General features: G+C 30.3%; 1 protein-coding gene across 1 annotated transcript in view; it reads right to left on the bottom strand.

Annotated features, from left to right (window-relative positions):
- LOC129905602 (uncharacterized) overlaps window positions 1–20,220 on the bottom strand; it is a 494,765-nt gene that overhangs the window by 167,154 nt on the left and 307,391 nt on the right. The gene's annotated exons all lie outside the window — the stretch shown is intronic.

Below are 20,220 nucleotides of genomic sequence, written 5' to 3'. Positions count from 1 at the left end.
AAAATAGCAAAATTACCTACTAACACTTTGATAATAAATTAAAAGGAGAATTATTTTGAATTGAATTCAAATACCATACCAATATATGTAATCTAATCTTTTGGTGTTGTTGAATTATGAAAAATTGAAAAAAATGTGATTTTATGCTTAGGTGTGGGTAAAATGATGTGGTGGTTTACTGTGCATTTTAAATATTTTGTAGCTGTAGATGAATTTATTTTGTATAGAAATATTTCTGGGTATGTAGGTATTTATTTTTGTTTTTTTTTTTTTCATGTATGATTGTCATTGTAATTGTAGGTAGGCAAGTTTTATGATAGTATTTTTTGATAAAAGAATTTAAATGGCAATTAATACAAACACAAATCTTATACACAATCAAAGAAATTTGAAGCGACAAAACGCCATCTGTAGTTATTAAATAATTTATGTGGAACTAGAAATAAGACGACACCAAGTGGTGAATAGCAAATGCATATGGGGTAACTTACCTATTTAAAAGAGATTTGAAGGTAAGGTCTTTTTTAAATGCAATCTTAAAAAACTAGGTGCAATTTAAAGACTGCATTAATTGATTTATCTTTGAGACTTACGGCCATATTATTCACTAGTTTCAAAAATACATCTGGATGTAAAGAAAATAAAATGTCAAAAATAAATCGAAATCCATAATACCTATTCACTACCTACTTAAATCCAATCTCGTTAAGGTCTGTTTAACTTTATAAATCCAGATGTAAAATTCATTTACATAGACAGTGTTCAGTTGTTTTGTCAAGTATTTTGTGAAGAAAAAATAAAGATAAATGCAAATTATACAAAATTTATTGAATAATCACATAATTTTTTGAGAGAATTTTACTATTCAAAAACAAAAAAAAAAATCCTTGGATTTATGAAATTCAGATATAACGGCCATATTATTTACTAGTTTGAATAATACATCTGGATGAAAGGAAATTCAAATGTCAAAAATAAATCCAAATCCTAATTTTTTAAATACAATCTCCTTATATCCAAATAAATTTAAACTGCCCTCTGGGGGTCAGTTTAACTTTATAAATCCAGATGTGAGAGATCTAAAATTCATATGCACAGTGTTCAGTTGTTTTGTCAAGTATTTTGAAAAGGAAAAATAAAAATAAATGCAATTTATACTTAATTTATTGAATAATTACATTATTTTTTTGTGAGTGAATAATATAAACAAAAAATTAAATCCTTGGATTTATTAAATTTGGATTAAAGTGATTATCACTTAAATCTAAATTTAATCCAGAGTATAATTTGCCAGTAAATCCAGAGTGAATAATATGGCCATAAGTGATTGGATTTAAAATTAACTTTAATCCAAACTAAATCCAGAGTGAATAATATGGTTGTTAGACTTTAAAGGAGTAGGGGCATTTTAACGTTTGGTGGCCATTGATTAAATTGATATCAAATAAAAGAACTGTAAGTAGGTACTTAGGAAAAACTTTTACTCGGCCATATCAAGAATTCCATTCGTGTCGGAAATTTGCTACGATTCAGGTAAAAAAAAACAATCACGGAATCCTTTCGTTATGGTATCGTAGAAAATTTACGATACGAATGGAATTCGTGATAAGGCCGACTATGGGCGTTTCGCTGTAATGAATTGAGGACGTACCTACACATACGTTATTGCAGTAGGTAGTAGGTACATATTTACTATCTTACCTATTGTACGTAAATGCATCTTAAAATGTGTGAAGGACTAATCGAATTGTAATATTTTATTAAATCTGATTCCATATAAAATTTTCTAAGTCTGAAAACCTCAATCTAGAATATCTTACCAATAGAGCTCAAAATATAGATAAGTTTTTTAAGTGAACAATTTCGAGATATTGTTCGAGAGAACCTATGCTTCTATGTATAACAAGTTGAACAACAAAACTCTCAAAATAGACTCGAAATTGCTGTTTTAAAAATATTATATTTTCGGTTCTATTGGTTAGTTATTCAGAATTAAGGTCCTCAGATTCAGGAAAAATTACTGATTATTGTGATGCAAAAATGCATTTTATCCGTTTGCAACGGCGGATCCAGCGGGGGGGGGGGGGGGGGTACGGGGGCACGTGCCCCTTCCAGAACAGGTTCATACTTAAAGAAAATCAAATTATAAGAGTTGTTAAAATATATGAATAATAACAGAAAGAACTTGAGTGAAACTCTTGTCTACTTCTGGCTGGAAATGCGAATTTTGTTGTTTGTTGTATCCCTTTCCCATGAAAAGCTCCACCTCACAAATAAATAAACGACTATTTGTTAGGTAAACACGAATGTTTTTTCGATTTAAAAAAAAGTGAATTTTCTAAGTGTTTTTTTACTTCAAAGTGATTTTGGTAAAAAATTTTGATATGGATATCGACAGTCAAGGTATGAATGGTATTCTTAAAAAAAATTTAATTGTATATGCAACTTTTTTTTTCAAACGGAGGGGTTAAAGTTTTTTATTAACATTAGTGTTTTTAAAATAGCGCAACACGCCACAAAATTTCATAACATATATATGTATTATTGAGCTGCTGGATATGTAGAACAATCTTGCATTTCAAGAGTTTGCCCAATTTTGCACCACCGAAAATAAAGACCCCTTGAAAAAAACTCCTCAAAAGCGACTCTTACTTATAGATTTTTATATTATCTATTATTTTTCTCCAGGGATACCTTTAAAAATATGTAAAGAAATAGTGTTCCAAATTTCAAAAGAATCGGTGCAGTAGTTTTGAAGTTATGAGGGGCACCGGCTTTGAAAACATTAGTTGTGGGAAGAACGATTTAAAGTTTTGAACTCTAGACTAAAACGTTTGTAAGCGAAGTATTAAAATAGACATAACTTGGTCAATTTTCCAATAGATCTACAATTTGAACACAATATTCTTGAGATATAAAAAAATTTTAATGCAAATAAAAAAAAAACGGGATTTTCCGGGAAAAAAGTATGTTTCATTTTTTTTTTATTATTAGAAACTTTAATATTTATTAGAATGAAATCTTTAGTATTTGATTAAAAACTACCATGTCATAAAATAATGGTATAAATATGTCCATAATATTGCAAAAAAAAAAAATCAATTAAAAAACGGAAATACATATTTTTTTTTCTAAATTTCATCTTTAAAACTTAATTTCTCAAAAACTATTTAATGAAACAACTTGAGTCAAAAAATAAAATAAAGAATAAATTACTAACATTAAGAAAAGTTATAGCACAGGTTTGTACGTGCATTTTATGATTTTTAATATTTTTTTCTCCCGGCTAATCGGGATGTAAGTGGGTAAACAAAATTTTTCCTTCCGAATAACTTTTTTGTCATTTGGTACCAATTTGATGTGGAAAATGTGCCCAAATGTTTTTGGCCAGGTTTGAGAATTAAACCATAATACCGCACTGTGCGTCGTTTAAATTCGCTGCTTGTCAGTCAGTCTTATGAGACTTTACTTTATTTCTAACTGTTATTGCTGATTTTTTGTCAATCCGTCACATGTGTAGTAGGTACGTACTTAATACTTTCAACTTACGGACTAGTTTTTTTTTGGAATTCCGATCTATTTCCTGTGTGATGTGTCAAATCTAGTGATCAAAACAAATAAAGGCTTGACCACATCGGAAGGTATGCGGTAGCGATACGAATAGCTGTACGGGTATACTTGTATTTGAAGGAGTCTCTATTGAATCGCAACATTTCGATCTTCTAACTCCAAGAGCCTGTCTATTTTTTTTTGGCGATGGTCTCGTTATGGCAACTTTCGACTTTAATTTTGTCTTTTAAATTTTAGTAAAGACAATTTTAAGTCCACTTTTTTCGAACATTTTTTAGGGGCCTTTAATTCGAGGTCAAAGGAGTTTGTTCTACCTCCAAAAACTCAAAAGAGGTTTCAATGAACATAGATGGTCAGTTGCTCATTTGCAAAGCCGGCGTTGGTAGTTGCTAGCATTGCTAAAGTTTGTGTAGAAGGCAATTGTGCTTTTCGTGAGCCAGGTGCAGTTGGAAAGCAAGGCTCTGGGGTGAATGCTCCAAAATGTTTGACTGCAATAATGCCTTCCACAGCAACGTCCAATCCTGTTGCTGACAAGATGAGCTCATCAGAAGCTGGGAGTACCTTTCCTTCGAACCGACCACCAACAGTTTTCGTTTTAGAATATTTTTTAAAAGAGAGTTTTGTTTTGAAAAAAAAAAAGAAATAAAAGACGAAGGTGATGAAGAAAAAAGATTATCGAAAATGTACATAAATAATTATTTCTATCTTCAAATAAATAAGTAAATAAATTATGAATCTGTAATATATACCTTTCTCCAGCCTTTGACAGCTTTTATTCGTGGCCCAAGGCCCAGTTGAGTTCAAACTTTCGGAAAGCTACTGCCAAAGCCTTATGGAAGTGGCCTTTCCTTTCTGGCAATTTGGCAATATGTTCTTTGTCAAATCTTGGTGGCTCGACATAATATCAGCCATTAATTTTTTTTGTTGTGCATTTATTTTGTTTAAATTTGACCTAAAAAGATAAATTAATTTAATAAAAATACATTTTAAAAACAATAAATTCAATAATTCTTACATTTTTCTGAAGAATTCCGGTCTTTTGTGTGCTATCCTTAAGCTGTTTACTTGACTCAGCTCGGTAGCTGATGACAAAATGCCAAAAAATTGTACTAGACTACATAATTCAGTCACGTATGACTCGATAACTGATGCGGTAATTAGACCCCTGGATTTTCCTGGAGTAATTCACTCTCAAATTTCGGTATTCCATTAGCATAGGCACCTATAATATTTTTTTTTGTTGTAAATTTTAGCTTCAAGATTCCATATAAAAAAAAAATTTTATTTGCTTAATTTGTTACTATCACTAAATATTTAAGCCTGGTACGAAGTTCGAGATAAATTTTAGCTCCCATACAATTTATCAAAAAATTTAAGCTGAGCTAAAATGTATCCCATACAAATTATCAATAATTTGTATGGGAATTTTATCTCAGCTAAAATTTAGCTCAATCCGTAATCCGCTTTAGAAATACAGAGTACCAAATAGGGTAGAGTTGCCTAATTCCGGCCGTCTCCAGTAGCCGGCCACCTTTAAGAAAAATTGTTATAACTAGTGATTTCGTAGGATTTATTCCAAATTTTTGCTCTTGTGCTGTTCTTTTAAATGCCCCTCCTAAAATAAAAATATTCTTATTATTCTTGTTACCTATTAAGATTTCTTAGAAAAAAAAACTTTTTGTGAAGTGATCCAACCGGGTATGTTTTTTTTGTAATTTTACTGCCGAAAGAAAATTAGTGTTTTGTGGAAACAATTTCCGAGCTAATGCTTTGAAATGCTGTTTTTCTCATTAAATATCTATATATTATTCTTCAAATAAAATAGGTTTTAAATAGGAAAAAGATGTGAGTTTTGGTAATTTTAAGGGGGCCGGAAATAGAACACAAAAAAATGCTTTGAAATTCAAGAGTTTCCTGTATTCGGCCCCCTTTTATTGATACAAGTTTAAAAAATGGGGAAAAATAAATACATTTTTGAATCATTTGATGTTGTAATTTATTAACAATCAAAATTGTTTCTAAATTCTTAAAACACAAAAATTTAAATAAAAAACATTCAATTTATTTAAGCTTGACTTAGGAGAATCGGACTTTTTTATACAAAAACTTAAATAAAATATTTTTGGGAAATATTGTTAACTTTTTTTTTAACCATACCGAAAAATTAATAAATAAAGTACATTTTATTTCAAGAATTATTCGAAAATGTTGATATTTGACGTTTCTGTGCTTTATTTTATGAGACAAAATCCTTAAGGGGCCGGCTACTAGCAACTCTACCCCTATTCGTTTTAGAAATTTTTTACTTTCGGAACAAGATACAGAGTAGGGCCCTTGCTCAAAAATTTTTGTTTTTTTAAGAATATAAATTAGAAACAAGTCAATATGAATATGATAACTTGGATTCGCGTGTTCATTCCATTAATTGTGCGCTTAAACCTTAGTTATCAAAGTGGATTAAGTCACTGCTAAAAGAACAATTAAAACAGGCATTGCATTTGAATCCGAATTTCTGGGTGGTCAAACTAAACGACTCTAGCATTATGAGGATATCGTGCATCAGAACCAACTATAGACTGATTCTAGGGCGATTGGTACCGCATGCTGTTCAAGGATATGAGGGACGTATAAAATTGAACAATCAACGCAGGTCTTAGAAAGCTCCCTAGCTTCGTACGTGTTGTAAAAACGTTCCGAGAAAAGATTATTCACCTTAAAATTCTCTACAACTCTATTATACAACTTTTTTTTTCTATCTCTATAAATACAAAATACCAATACTTTTAAAAATCACAAATAAAAAATTTAATTCGTCCTTCTCCTTTAATTATTGGATTTCATTGCATAGTACAAAAACACACACACATTTATGCAAGTATTTTCTTATTTCTGCATAGATGCAGTGCATAAGTAAATGCATAATAAATGTTATGATTTATGAATTTATAAAACACACACATAAACAAACATTCGAAAAGTATTGATGGATTTACATTGAAAAGTGCAAATTCACAAGTTAATCGGTACAAATATTATTTTTATATAACGATAGCAACCTGCAACAATAATTTACAGTTCAAATTTTAATTACATAAAGATATTAGTACCTACACTTTACATTTTTTGTATTCACAATTTCTCATCTCTATTCTTATTTTCTACTTGTAGTTTTGTGTGTATAAATTGTTGCTAAAAATAAAATTGTTTTATTTGTGTTGAAATTTGAACAGCCAATTTTTATGTATGCATGCAGGTACATTTTGTAGAGAAAACTACCACAATTATATCATTGTGTTAGTATTAAATGCTCCCTCGATACAAAATATTTTGAGAGCATATTCAGCAACACAGATACAGAATACAAATGCATACACAGTGTATTACACACATAATAATAAAAGTTAGAAATGGAAAAATTTAATGGAAATGGGCCAGGCAAGGATTAGTGTGTGTGTGTAATGCGTAGTGCGTGTTAAGGGAAATTACGTATGAAAAATTAAATGTTTATTATGTTCTGTTCTGTTTGTATTGATATATGATGATGATGAGTAAAAAAATAGTGACTTTGAGTTTCACCAGATGGTTGCTTGATGCATTTTTTTTTTAAATTTTCGTTTACTAGTTATAACTTCTTATTTACCTATTTATTCAAGAAGCTAAGTAGGTAATTAGGTGAATTTTCACTGTTTAACACACCCAAGGAGGTAGGTATCGTATTGTATTTAAAAACTTAAGGTTCCGGGCAAGATAACTAAGGACACAATTAAACGGTTTGCTGTAACACAATTTCTGCTTGTTTTGTTGAAGGTGATTCAAGAGGAATGTAGACAAGTAAAAAAGTCGTATGGGAGAGGGGTCTATTCTCCTCCGTTTAGCCGGGAGCGGAGGGGCGATTTTCTATAAACTTGACTTAGGCCGTGTGTGAATTGTGTTAAATAGTTAACCCTCTACCGCATACTAACCCATATATGGTTTATCGATTTCATATCGATTTATTTCCGTTATATTGCACCAAATGTCAAAAAGAAAAAACTATAATTAAACTACGTCTATTTTTACTTGCGATATAGGTACTATAGGGCAAGTTTAGGATTCGTAAAAAAAATCGAACTCGAGATAACAATTTTACATGACATTACGATGATGGAGAATGCCAAAAAAGTGGGTCCGGCAATTCTGTCTGTCTGTCTGTCTGTCTGTCTGTCTGTCCGTCTGTCTCTATCTGGAGCTGCAGCCTAAACGAGTGAAGTGATTTTCTTCAAACTTGGTAGTTAGCAGTTTTTGGTGATTCCCTAGAGGGGAAATTGAAATTTTTTTTTTATGACCAAAACTAACGGTACCTGCCATATAACGGAAATAGAAAAGTTAATTTTTTTCAAAAACGGCTCTAACGATTTTGATTAAAATTTTTGTGTGTAATACTACACATAAGGGCCAACTTTTTAAATAAAAAAAATATTTTTTGTACCGTTATTAACGGTACCTGTCATAGAACGGTTTTTTTCGTTTCTGAATATCTCGTACAAAATTAACCCGATTTAAATGAAAATTTTTATACAAAAGTGTGTAAGTAAAGATAATATTAAAATTTTAGAAAATTTTCAAAAAACGCATTTTTGGTTTTTTAAAAAATATTTCAAAATTTTTTTTTGAAAAATCAATTTTATGAAAACGGATCAATGAAAAATTTTGAAATTTAGTTTTTATGTGTAAATTAATTATTTCTTCAAAATGGCATACCAACTTTTTTTTTGAAAAATGTTAAAAAAAATTTATATATAAAAAATTATTTTTTTAAAAAACGGCTCCTACAATTTTCAAAATTTTTTTTCTAAAAATACCTTTTTATACGAGAAATAAAATGGCATATTCGTTTTTTTTTTTAAGATATTTTAAAACGGAGTTTTATTAATTATAAAAACAGATTTAATTTTTTTATACTACTTATGAAATTTCTTCAAAATATCGAATTTTAAATTTCTTGAATAAAAAGCTTTAACATTATAGTTACTTTAAGCATAAGAGCAAGTACGTGCGACCCCAGTCGTGCAATTTATTTTATAATAAATCGGTTTTTATTATCAGTAAAAGAGTCGTGATTCTGAAATAAACTCATTGTTTCAAGAGCATGTGTAAAGTGCAAATCAGTGAATAAAAGTGTGTACTTTTCCGGTGTTTTTTTTTTATAATAAACAAGTTGCATTCAATTAAAAATAAGTTTCGTATGTATTTATTATACTTTTATATGTTTACGAAGTTTGTTTTTTGTTTTTATAATAATTTTTGTCTTTTTTTGGCATTTTTTCCAAAACACCATATATGGGTTATCATGCGTTGGCGACATACATTACTGAATTTTGTACGATTTTTATTTTTTTTTTGTAAAATGAATTCGAAGACTTTCTATAGAAAAAATAAGTGTGTAAATGCTATAACTTGTGTTGGCTTTCGAAGTGATGATGATCTAGCTTCAGATTCTGGCTCTTTTTAACATCAAACAAGCCATCTCCGAGCACTTATATGCAAATCTTTAAAACCTACAATGTCACGAAAAAGAGGACGACCTTCAACTTTGGCAGGTGATCAAAGCAGAGATGGAACAAAACAAAGGGGAGGGGGTTATACAAGTCACGGAAGTCCATCCCCATCTTATCCCGAAACTTCAATTCACTCACAACAACCAAGAGAAAAAGTCGTTGAATTCAGTGCCAACTGGAAACATCGAATATCCCTGAATGGCAAAAAAACGCCAATATGTGAAATTTGCGGACTGAAGACGTACACAATGTGTAGAAAATGGATGTGTTCTTCTGCTACAATGATAAAAGAAAGAGTTTGAATAAAGTCCATGAACAAGAAAAGTCCACTGTAATAAAAACATACTTTACAAAACATACCTTGAGTGCATACTAAACCATATATGGATTATTAATTTTTCGCTGGAAATCACTTTGCTGCATACTAACCCATATATGGTTTATGTTTCCAAAAATTTATATATGTATATGTAAAAAAATAAAAATTTCTATGTTATACCTTTTTTCAACCCCTAATAAAGCTAAAAAATTGTAAAAAAAAATTTTATAACACTTCGATCATAATTCATGCAGTAGAGGGTTAAATCCGTGTTAAATTTTTGACACTATTGAGGTGAATAAAAAATTTTCAGCTGTTAAAAATTTATTGGGCTCTGGGACCTGGTTAAATTTGAGTTAAATTTTTTTTGCAGATGGTTTCGTTTTGTTTTGTTTTTTTTTTTTTTTTTTTTTTAAAGGAGTTTCATGGCAGAAAATAGGCAGAGAAAAATATTAAACAATTTGAAATTTTTTTTATTCACCCCAATAGTGTCAAAAATTTTACACGGTGTTAACTATTTAACGCAATTCACACACGGCCTTAGTACCTATTTGGAAAAAAATTTATTAAAAATTAACGGTTACATATATACCTACAATGACTTTCTATATACCATTTTGTAGAGCCAATAACCTTTTCTTTAATTTTGTTTTTAAATACCTAAAGCTTTTTTAATTAAACAGTTTTTAATAAATTTATTTTCAAAGCTAGAATTTAAAAAAAAAATGTTAAACAGATTTTTCTCAAAATTGTATTATGTCAAGTAGGGGGAGTGTGGGAGACTTAAGTCGAATTTAGTATTAGTTCATGTCGCCACTTTTTTGAGTTGGCGCTCAGTGTGTTTTTTTCATACAAATTCTGCTTTTTCAAGTCACCACTAGAGTTCCTAAGATCGTTTTACTTCATGATAGTACTATGGAAATATATATAGAATGATGCACACACACCCAAAAGATTTTTTGCCAAACACCAAATGAGTGGGAACAGATTTTTGGCTTAAGACTTGATCGCGACTAAATTCTTCGAGTAAAACAAAAACAAAGTTAATAAAATCAGTTCATATCTTGTTAAAACTAATATTTAATAAATTGAGGTGTTTTGAGTGAACACAAGAACTCTTCTTGATGTTTATTATAAAAAAAAAAAAAAAAAAACAATTTATAAAAACGCAAAAACATATAAATATCTTTTATAGTAAGAGGGCCGGTTTGTTCAGACTCGATTATCTCTTAATCAAGGATTTTTCTATGGAATAATCCTTGATTAGAATATAATCGTTTGTGAACAAACCGGCCCTAAGTACAAAAGCATAAAATAGTAAACAAAACAAAAAAAATTCTTAAAAAACATACCAAAAATAAATAAATAACTCAATTTTTTTTGGTATTTCATTAAAAAACGTTGTGTTACAAAATAAAAATCATGTCAATTACTTTCGAAATGACCTAGCAGAGGTTGTAGATATTCCTGAGTACATCATATTTCGGCACTTGAAATTTTTGATAGACCCTCAAAATTTCAAGTTATCGTCAAAAACCCTTTTTTCAATGTTATCAGATTTCAACGATTTTTTACTCAGCCATTTTTCGGTCAATTTCAGATTTTTTTTACAGTTCTTAACAGAGGAGTACCTACTTGTTCTTTTTTAAAATATTTTTTTATTATGCTCAAGCACCTAATTGGGTGTAGATTTTATGGGCTGAATCTAAAACATTTTTTCACAGTTTTTTAGAGTTCGGAGACCGTTTAGGCTACTAGAAAGAGCAAGTCAGAAATCAATAAAACGGTTCTATGGCAAGTACTTTTAATAACGGTTTTAACATTTTTTTTTTTTGGAAAAGTAGAATCTTTACCACAGTGTACGTAGGTATTTTTGTTTTATACCAACCGTTATAGTCGTTTTTGAGGAAAAGAACTAGTTCCTTTTTTGTTGTTATGTATATGCATGGAAAGTAACAATAATTTTGGCCCTAAACAATTTTTAATTTCCCCTCACATTTCCAAACATTTATGCTGACTTTTCACTAGTCGAATTTAGCCGCACAATATATCATACGGCCAAAGTTGACTAGGATTCTTCTATGGGGATTGTCACTTCCCTTCAAGCAAGAAAACGGAGTTTAGAAAAGACACTCCGATCGAGAAAAACGGGGTTGCACTCACACACTTGCAACTTTTTGTACATGAACACAAAGTCGAAGGAGAAATCGTGGTGAAAGAACCAATACATATAAAATCGGCTCCGCGGTGATTATAATTTCCATACTAATTTGAGCCGCCTTCGGACCCGTTTTTGAGCCGAAGTCGGACTCAGCTCCGACCGAGGCGGAGCGGATTCGGACCGAGATCGGACTTGTTTGCTTAAAGGGTTTAGTCACCTGAGGCATAGGTACGTTCACACCAGTCGACTTAAGCCAGAACTATAATTGTCGGATCGTCGGATGAAAACGCGCTCGCAACCGCACTCGACGGAAGAAAACTTGTCGAAAATACAAAGAAAACAACAACAATTGACAGTAGCTTCCGACTCCATCCGCCAATTATGGTTCTGCCTTTACGCCGAAAAGCTTCGCCGCAAAAATCAACTCGTGAAAAGTCGGCATTTAACTACCATGATTGAGACAAATTGCTTCTGTAGTTTGGGCCGTGAAAGAGACAGACATATAGAAAAAATACCAAGACTGGAAACTTTCGTACGTCTTTCCCCCCGAAACCCTTTTGTGTACAGTGCTGTCTGTGAATATATGTGAAAGCCACCACGTTGGTAAATGACGTTAACACGCACACATTTATAGATTCACGACATTCACCACACATTTGACACGAACACAACGATAGGTTCACGACATTCACCACACCACGCAGCTTGTAGGCAAACGTCAGTTGACCGCCGAGTTTCCAGTCTTGGTATTTTTTGTTTATGACCCACAGCATCGGTAAACTATACCAAGACTGGAAACTGAGCGGTCAAATGACGTTTGCCTACAAGCTGCGAGGTGTGGTGAATGTCGTGAATCTATCTATGTGTGCGTGTTAACGTCATTTACCACAGCGCAAATGGGTTTTGGGGGAGAGACGTACGAAAGACGTGTTTTATTGGTACTCAGTATTTTACTAAGAAAACATTTAATGCTGTAAACAACAACAAACGACTACTTTTATTTATTATTAATAGTCCTTAACTGTTAAAGAGTTAAAAATGTATATAATACAGTAAAATAAGGAGAAAAAAAGGGTAAATCTCGGAATGAATGTTAGTAGAAATTTTTTTTGCTCAATATCTTCCTTTTGCCATTCTATAACATATCTCAAAAGTCTAGAAAAATCTCATGTCCGCTTGTCGCGATTTCAAGGTCAAATCGCGAAATGGAGATTTTCAAAACTAGCAAAAATAGGCTATTGTATTATATACACATATGATACATGATTTCAAGGTATTTTTTAATGCTGATGTAATGTAATGCTGAAAAAATGTAAATTCAAGGCAATCTGACGTCTCTGAAAAAAGTTATACCTGTTTTTCATCTGTCAACTCATATTATTATAACAGTTGCAAACTTACTGCCGAAAAACCCTTAAAAGTTATGGTAGCTGAACCAAATTTTGCATGAAGATTTTAGAATCCATCATTATTAAAAATCAAAACAATCCATTACAAAAAATATATATACCTACGAAATAATGGTATTTTTTGATGGAGGGGCAAATTTTAGGATATGCACTAAAGAAGATTCTTGTTCATCTTAGGAATAAGTGCTAATAGGCTAATTTTTTCATTTTAATCTTTGTTTGGATATTCTTTAACTACCATCAAAAATCTAAAAAAATCTTATTTCCCCAAGTCCTAACTTTCTTGGTTTGAAGATAAGGTGCAGACTTGAAAAAATTGAAAAACTACTCTTCAGATATTTGTGTCAGATCAACATGAATAAGGTACATTACTTTTCAGGGATGGTCATATTGATTTGTTTGTGGGTTTTGTTGGAATCAGCGTTAAAAAATACCTTGAAATCATGTATCATATGTGAATATAATACCATAGCCTATTTTTGCTAATTTTGAAAATCTCCATTTCGGGATTTGACCTTGAAATCGCGACATGCGGACATGAGATTTTTCTAGACTTTTGATAGGCCAGTCATTATATACATTTGGAAATGCAAAATGACCGAGAAAGCTAAATTTTGGATATGTTGTAGAGGATGCTTAAAAAAGCTTAACTTGAAGTTTTCGACCAAGATTTCCTATGAGCTTTTTCCGCCATTTTGAAAAAAAGGATAAAATTGGTTTTTTGACAATAACTCGGCTATCTGACGAGATGCAAAAATTTTACAAGAAGCTTTTTTGTAGCTTTTAACGAGTTCTACAATTCATGCATACACATTTTTTGTGTATCATAAACCGTTTTCGAGATATCGATTAAAAAAGTCAAAAATTTAGGACATGCAATTTGTTTTTTGACATAATCTATTTTTGGGTGATGAATATCGAAAAAATTATTAACATTAAATTTGTAGCCCACATTCAGACCTACTATGTCGTATTTTTATATTTTTTTTTGGACAAAAATTACGACTTCCAGCCGGCCGCAAAGTCGTTTAGGCCGCGCCCACCGCCAAGCAAGCCGCCCGTTCGGTTGTAAAAAAACAATCATTCATGTTTTTTTTTAATGTTTATATTATTATATCAGTAACACATACATACAAATGTATGTATTTATTTAATAAATAATGTAACCTCTATTTTATTAACCCAAATTTTGTAAATACAGTATACCGGCTTTTTGCGTTGATTGTGCATTTTGTAATTTGCTTCAATCTCTACATTATTTAGTTCATCAAAATTGTAATTAGATCAGTGCCAATAACACGGTGTAACACTCAAAATATACGCGGGCGGAGACCTATCAGGTTTTGTAGAGCTAGTCGCACTGAATACGAAACGGTATTTGAAAATCCCCTAACACCCCCAAAATCTGGAGTTACGGGCAAAAAACGGTTTTTTGGACCTTCACCCATTGAAAAAATTCTAGCTTCGACAATTTTTTACCCATTTTCGATTTTTGTATAGTTTCTGATAGAAGATAAATATACCTTTTTAACAATGTATAAAACATGTAACTCGGTTAAACCACTTAGAATTTATAAGATGTCAAAGTTCAAAAATTCAATTTTTTTTGTCATTTGCCCAACTTCGGCATCAATTTAAAGTATATGTTTTCAAAACAACATGCTATTTAAAAAATATATTCTAAAACTATATCTATTTTCCAATTGATCGATGTATTTTTTATGAAAATCACTTCAAAATTGGCTTAGAAAAAAAAAATTTTCGATTTCAACCCAGATACAGAAATTGGAACTTTTAGGTATAGAACAAAAATGTTGTTTCGGCACGTAGTAGGATAAGTTGGGCGCCAGGATTTGATAACTGGTTTTTGTAGAGGAGCTCAATACAAACATTTTTTTCTTTGGAAGGGGGGTCTATCTCCCCCCATTTAGGTTGGAGGGGCATTTTTCTAAAAAAAAATTATCAAAATAAAAAAAAATTCTTAAAAAACAACGGCAACACTTACAGTAATAAATGATACCATTTCCAAAAGGCAAAATTGTTCATTTGATTCTAATTTTTAAATCAATATAATATTACTAATAGTTTTTGAAATAATCGATTTCAAAGTTAAAAATAGGAGAAAAAAAAATTTTTTAAACTCATTTTATACTATTTTTGTCCAGACTGTGAATTTTAGTAAATAAATTACTCACACAGAAAACTACCTCAATTGATTCCTTATCGAACCGTGAAAACTATATGTTTCTATGTCTTCTAGTTTTTGGGAAAATTGAAAAATTATTTTATCAGATTTTTCTTTTTTCAAAATATTTTTTGTTTTTATTTGTTTTTGTTTTTCAATTTTCTCAAAAACTAGAAGACATAGAAACATATAGTTTTCACTGTTCGATAAGGAATTAATTGAGGCAGTTTTCTGTCTAAGTAATTTATTTACTAAAATTCACAGTCTGGACAAAAATAGTATAAAATGAGTTTTCAAAAATTTTTTTTCCCCTATTTTTAACTTTGAAATCGATTATTTCAAAAACTATTGGCAATATTATATTGATTTAAAAATTAGAATCAAATGCACAATTTTGCCTTTTGGAAATGGTATCATTTATTACTGTAAGTGTTGCCGTTGTTTTTTAATAATTTTTTTTTATTTTGATAATTTTTTTTAGAAAAATGCCCCTCCCACCTAAACGAGGGGAGATAGACCCCCCTTCCAAAGAAAAAAATGTTTGTATTGAGCTCCTCTACAAAAACCCGTTATCAAATCCTGGCGCCCAACTTATCCTACTACGTGCCGAAACAACATTTTTGTTCTATACCTAAAAGTTCCAATTTCTGTACCTGGGTTGAAATCGAAAATTTTTTTTTTCTAAGCCAATTTTGAAGTGATTTTCATAAAAAATACATCGATCAATTGGAAAATAGATATAGTTTTAGAATATATTTTTTAAATAGCATGTTGTTTTGAAAACATATACTTTAAATTGATGCCGAAGTTGGGCAAATGACAAAAAAAATTGAATTTTTGATACATGTTTTATACATTGTTAAAAAGGTATATATATCTTCTATCAGAAACTGTAAAAAAATCGAAAATGGGTAAAAAATTGTCGAAGCTAGAATTTTTTCAATGGGTGAAGGTCCAAAAAACCGTTTTTTGCCCATAACTCCAGATTTTGGGGGTGTTAGGGGATTTTCAAATACCGTTTCGTATTCAGTGCGACTAGCTCTACAAAACCTGATAGGTCTCCGCCCGCGTATATTTTAAAACCTCATTTTTGTAACACCGTGTAATTTTTGAAAATAAAAAAATTATTAGCAGCATATGGGTGGTTGGAAAATTTAGGATAACTGGTATATGAAAGCGGAAAAATAAATTGCCCACAAACTAATTGGTGGAAAAGGGTGGGTGGGCGAAAAAGTGTTGGTGTCGAAAATCTTGGTTTTTTACGATTTCTGTCAAAAGTAGACCTCCTATCAACAAAAGTTAAATGCAAACGTTGTGGGTAATAAAAGTGTCATAACTTTTACTAAAACCATTTTATTTATATAATCTCAAAAATATTGAAAAAATGAAAAAAATACGATTTTTTATTTTTATCTTTTACCAAAATGGTTTGATTTTAACAAATCTTGGTTAAAAATTACTTTGTTATGTTTTCTATGTATTTTAAATGTTTTTTGAGCAAAAAGTTAATTTTTTGATTTTTGACGAATTTAATTTGATAAAATAGCCTATTTGTCAATCCAAAAAGTTTTTGATTTTTGAAAAGCTTGGAATGTAGTTACTTATATTAAAACCTTTTATTTAAGATTGTATGGAAAAAATATACTTTTGATTTAGAAAATATTGAGAAAAATTGAAAAAAAAAACGAGTTTTAAGATCGATTTTTCTGTAAATGACATAATATTGGCGAGAAATAATTTTCCATAGAAACCAAATTATACATTTCTAATGGCCTTTGACCTTCTTAAATTCAATCTAGCATTAGAATAGCTCTAACGTGCAAAGTTGTTGAGATATTGAATTTTGAACGTTCAAAACACTATTTTTGTGATGTATACTTTGATTTCTATAAAAAAAAAACTTATTGACTAGTGAAATCGAACAAGGCATTCACCCGCCCCCTTTCCACCAATTAGTTTGTGGGCAATTTATTTTTCCGCTTTCATATACCATTTATCCTAAATGCTGCTAATAATTTTTTTATTTTCAAAAATTATTGGCACTGATCTAATTGCAATTTTGATGAACTAAATAATATTGAGATTGAAGCAAATTACAAAATGCACAAAAAGCCGGTATACTGTATTTACAAAATTTTGGTTAATAAAATTGCGGTTACAAAAAAACCATTACCATCTTCTTCTCATTATTTATTAAATAAATACATACATTTGTATGTATGTGTTACTGATATAATAATATAAACATTAAAAAAAAACATGAATGATTGTTTTTTTACAACCGAACGGGCGGCTTGCTTGGCGGTGGGCGCGGCCTAAACGACTTTGCGGCCGGCTGGAAGTCGTAATTTTTGTCCAAAAAAAAATATAAAAATACGACATAGTAGGTCTGAATGTGGGCTACAAATTTAATGTTAATAATTTTTTCGATATTCATCACCCAAAAATAGATTATGTCAAAAAACAAATTGCATGTCCTAAATTTTTGAATTTTTTAATCGATATCTCGAAAACGGTTCATGATACACAAAAAATGTGTATGCATGAATTGTAGAACTCGTTAAAAGCTACAAAAAAGCTTCTTGTAAAATTTTCGCATCTCGTCAGATAGCCGAGTTATTGTCAAAAAACCAATTTTATCCTTTTTTTCAAAATGGCGGAAAAAGCTCATAGGAAATCTTGGTCGAAAACTTCAAGTTAAGCTTTTTTAAGCATCCTCTACAACATATCCAAAATTTAGCTTTCTCGGTCATTTTGCATTTCTAAGCCGTTTTTTCCGACATAATGACTGGCCTATGAGATATGTTATAGAATGGCAAAGGGAAGATATTGAGCAAAAAAAAATTCTACTAACATTCATTCCGAGGTTAAACCCTTATTTGACTGGATTAATAAGCTTAGAAACAAATTTTCCCTGTAAACTAACAAATTAAAAACTTTTGTTTATCCTTAGCAATATAGCAATAATTTGTTGTTGTTTTCTGTGCAAAATTTTACTGAGCTAAGTACTGAGTTACCAATAAAATACGCCTATAGAATACCCACAAGACCCACTTTTTTCCTATATTTTTTTATCATAGGTATCGTCATGTCATGTCTGATTCTTTTCTCGAGTTCAATTTTTTTAGGTCCGTCAAGCTGGGTACGCCACAACCGAAAATTCAAAATCTGAGTATGCAGAAATTTGTTGCTAATTTGTTGCTAATTTGTTAGCTCAATCTAGAATTTGTTGCTCCTGCCCTTACTCCTAAAAAAATTGCTTTTGATAGTTTGAAGCATAATTGACGATTTAAAAAAACAAAACTGAAAATGCTATAGGCAGGTAGGTATAGGTACACCGCGAACCGTTGAGAAATTAAATAAGAGACATCCGGCGGAAGTGAAAATGTCCCAAAAGTATGCAATATTTTTTTTTATTAAAATCTTTCCTACATGCTTAATGGTTGCATAATTTTAGATTTTCAAATTTTTGAAATATGGATGTGCATGAGTTATGTCAGTTCGTTATACGAGTATATATAACACGAGATTTCCTTTCATTATTTGTGATGCATACATATTATCGTACATAGATAGAAACCAAGCTTGGCATTACGATGATAATACAATATGAGCCCATAATTTTGTCAGAAGCTACACGATAATAGATAAACAAATAAACTTGGTAGGTGTGTAGCGGTTTTTAAAACTCTTCAGTCAAACTAAGATTTGTGACTAAAAAAATTGTTAAAACGACTTTCTTTTGCATTTCATCTTAAAATCTATATAAGTTCTATTTTTTAATCGATTTATTTCATTTGTTTCGTGTGAGCAAAAAATATTCACTGTAATATTTGGCACTTTGCAGTTACTGCTTGAAAAGATCGATTGTAAAAAAGCTCCAAAAATTCGTTGTTTTAGGTTTCAAGATTAAAGATATATCCAATCAAATCATCAAACTTTATCTATAATTTATAAGCAATGTTGTAAATATCAAAATAATTAATTATTTGTAGTCTCCTATACACTACCTACTGCATTGCCTTTTTTGACAATATTGCGATTGAGATCAAAAGCAAAATATAATAAATTGCACGACTGGGGTCGCACGTACTTGCTCTTATGCTTAAAGTAACTATAATGTTAAAGCTTTTTATTCAAGAAATTTAAAATTTGATATTTTGAAGAAATTTCATAAGTAGTATAAAAAAATTAAATCTGTTTTTATAATTAATTAAACTCCGTTTTAATATATCTTAAAAAAAAAACTAATATGCCATTTTATTTCTTGAATAAAAAGGTATTTATTTTTAGAAAAAAATTTTCGAAAATTGTAGGAGCCGTTTCAAAAAAAATAATTTTTTATATATAAAATTTTGTTAACATTTTTCAAAAAAAAAGTTGGTATGCCATTTTGAAGAAATAATTAATTTACACATAAAAACTCAATTTCAAAATTTTTCATTGATCCGTTTTCAAAAAATTGATTTTTCAAAAAAAAATTTTGAAATATTTTTTAAAAAACCAAAAATACATTTTTGAAAATTTTCTAAAATTTTAATATTATCTTTACTTACACACTTTTGTATAAAAATTTTCATTTAAATCGGTTTAATGTTGTACGAGATATTCAGAAACGAAAAAAACCGTTCTATGACAGGTACCGTTAATAACGATACAAAAAATATTTTTTTTATTTAAAAATTGGCTCTTATGTGTAGTACTACACACAAAAATTTTAATCAAAATCGTTAGAGCCGTTTTTGAAAAAAATTAACTTTTCTATTTCCGTTATATGGCAGGTACCGATAGTTTTGGTCATAAAAAAAAAAAATTCAATTTCCCCTCTAGGGAATCACCAAAAACTGCTAACTACCAAGTTTGAAGAAAATCACTTCACTCGTTTAGGCTGCAGCTCCAGATAGAGACAGACACACAGACAGACAGACAGACAGAATTGCCGGACCCACTTTTTTGGCATTCTCCATCATCGTAATGTCATGTAAAATTGTTATCTTGAGTTCGATTTTTTTTACGTATCCTAAACTTGCCCTATAGTA

The sequence above is a fragment of the Episyrphus balteatus genome, chromosome 1 (assembly GCF_945859705.1).
Source record: "Episyrphus balteatus chromosome 1, idEpiBalt1.1, whole genome shotgun sequence".
In the NCBI taxonomy this organism is placed as follows: domain Eukaryota; kingdom Metazoa; phylum Arthropoda; class Insecta; order Diptera; family Syrphidae; genus Episyrphus; species Episyrphus balteatus.
The sequence above is the reverse complement of the archived record's forward strand: the minus strand, read 5'-3'. Positions and strand labels throughout refer to the sequence as shown.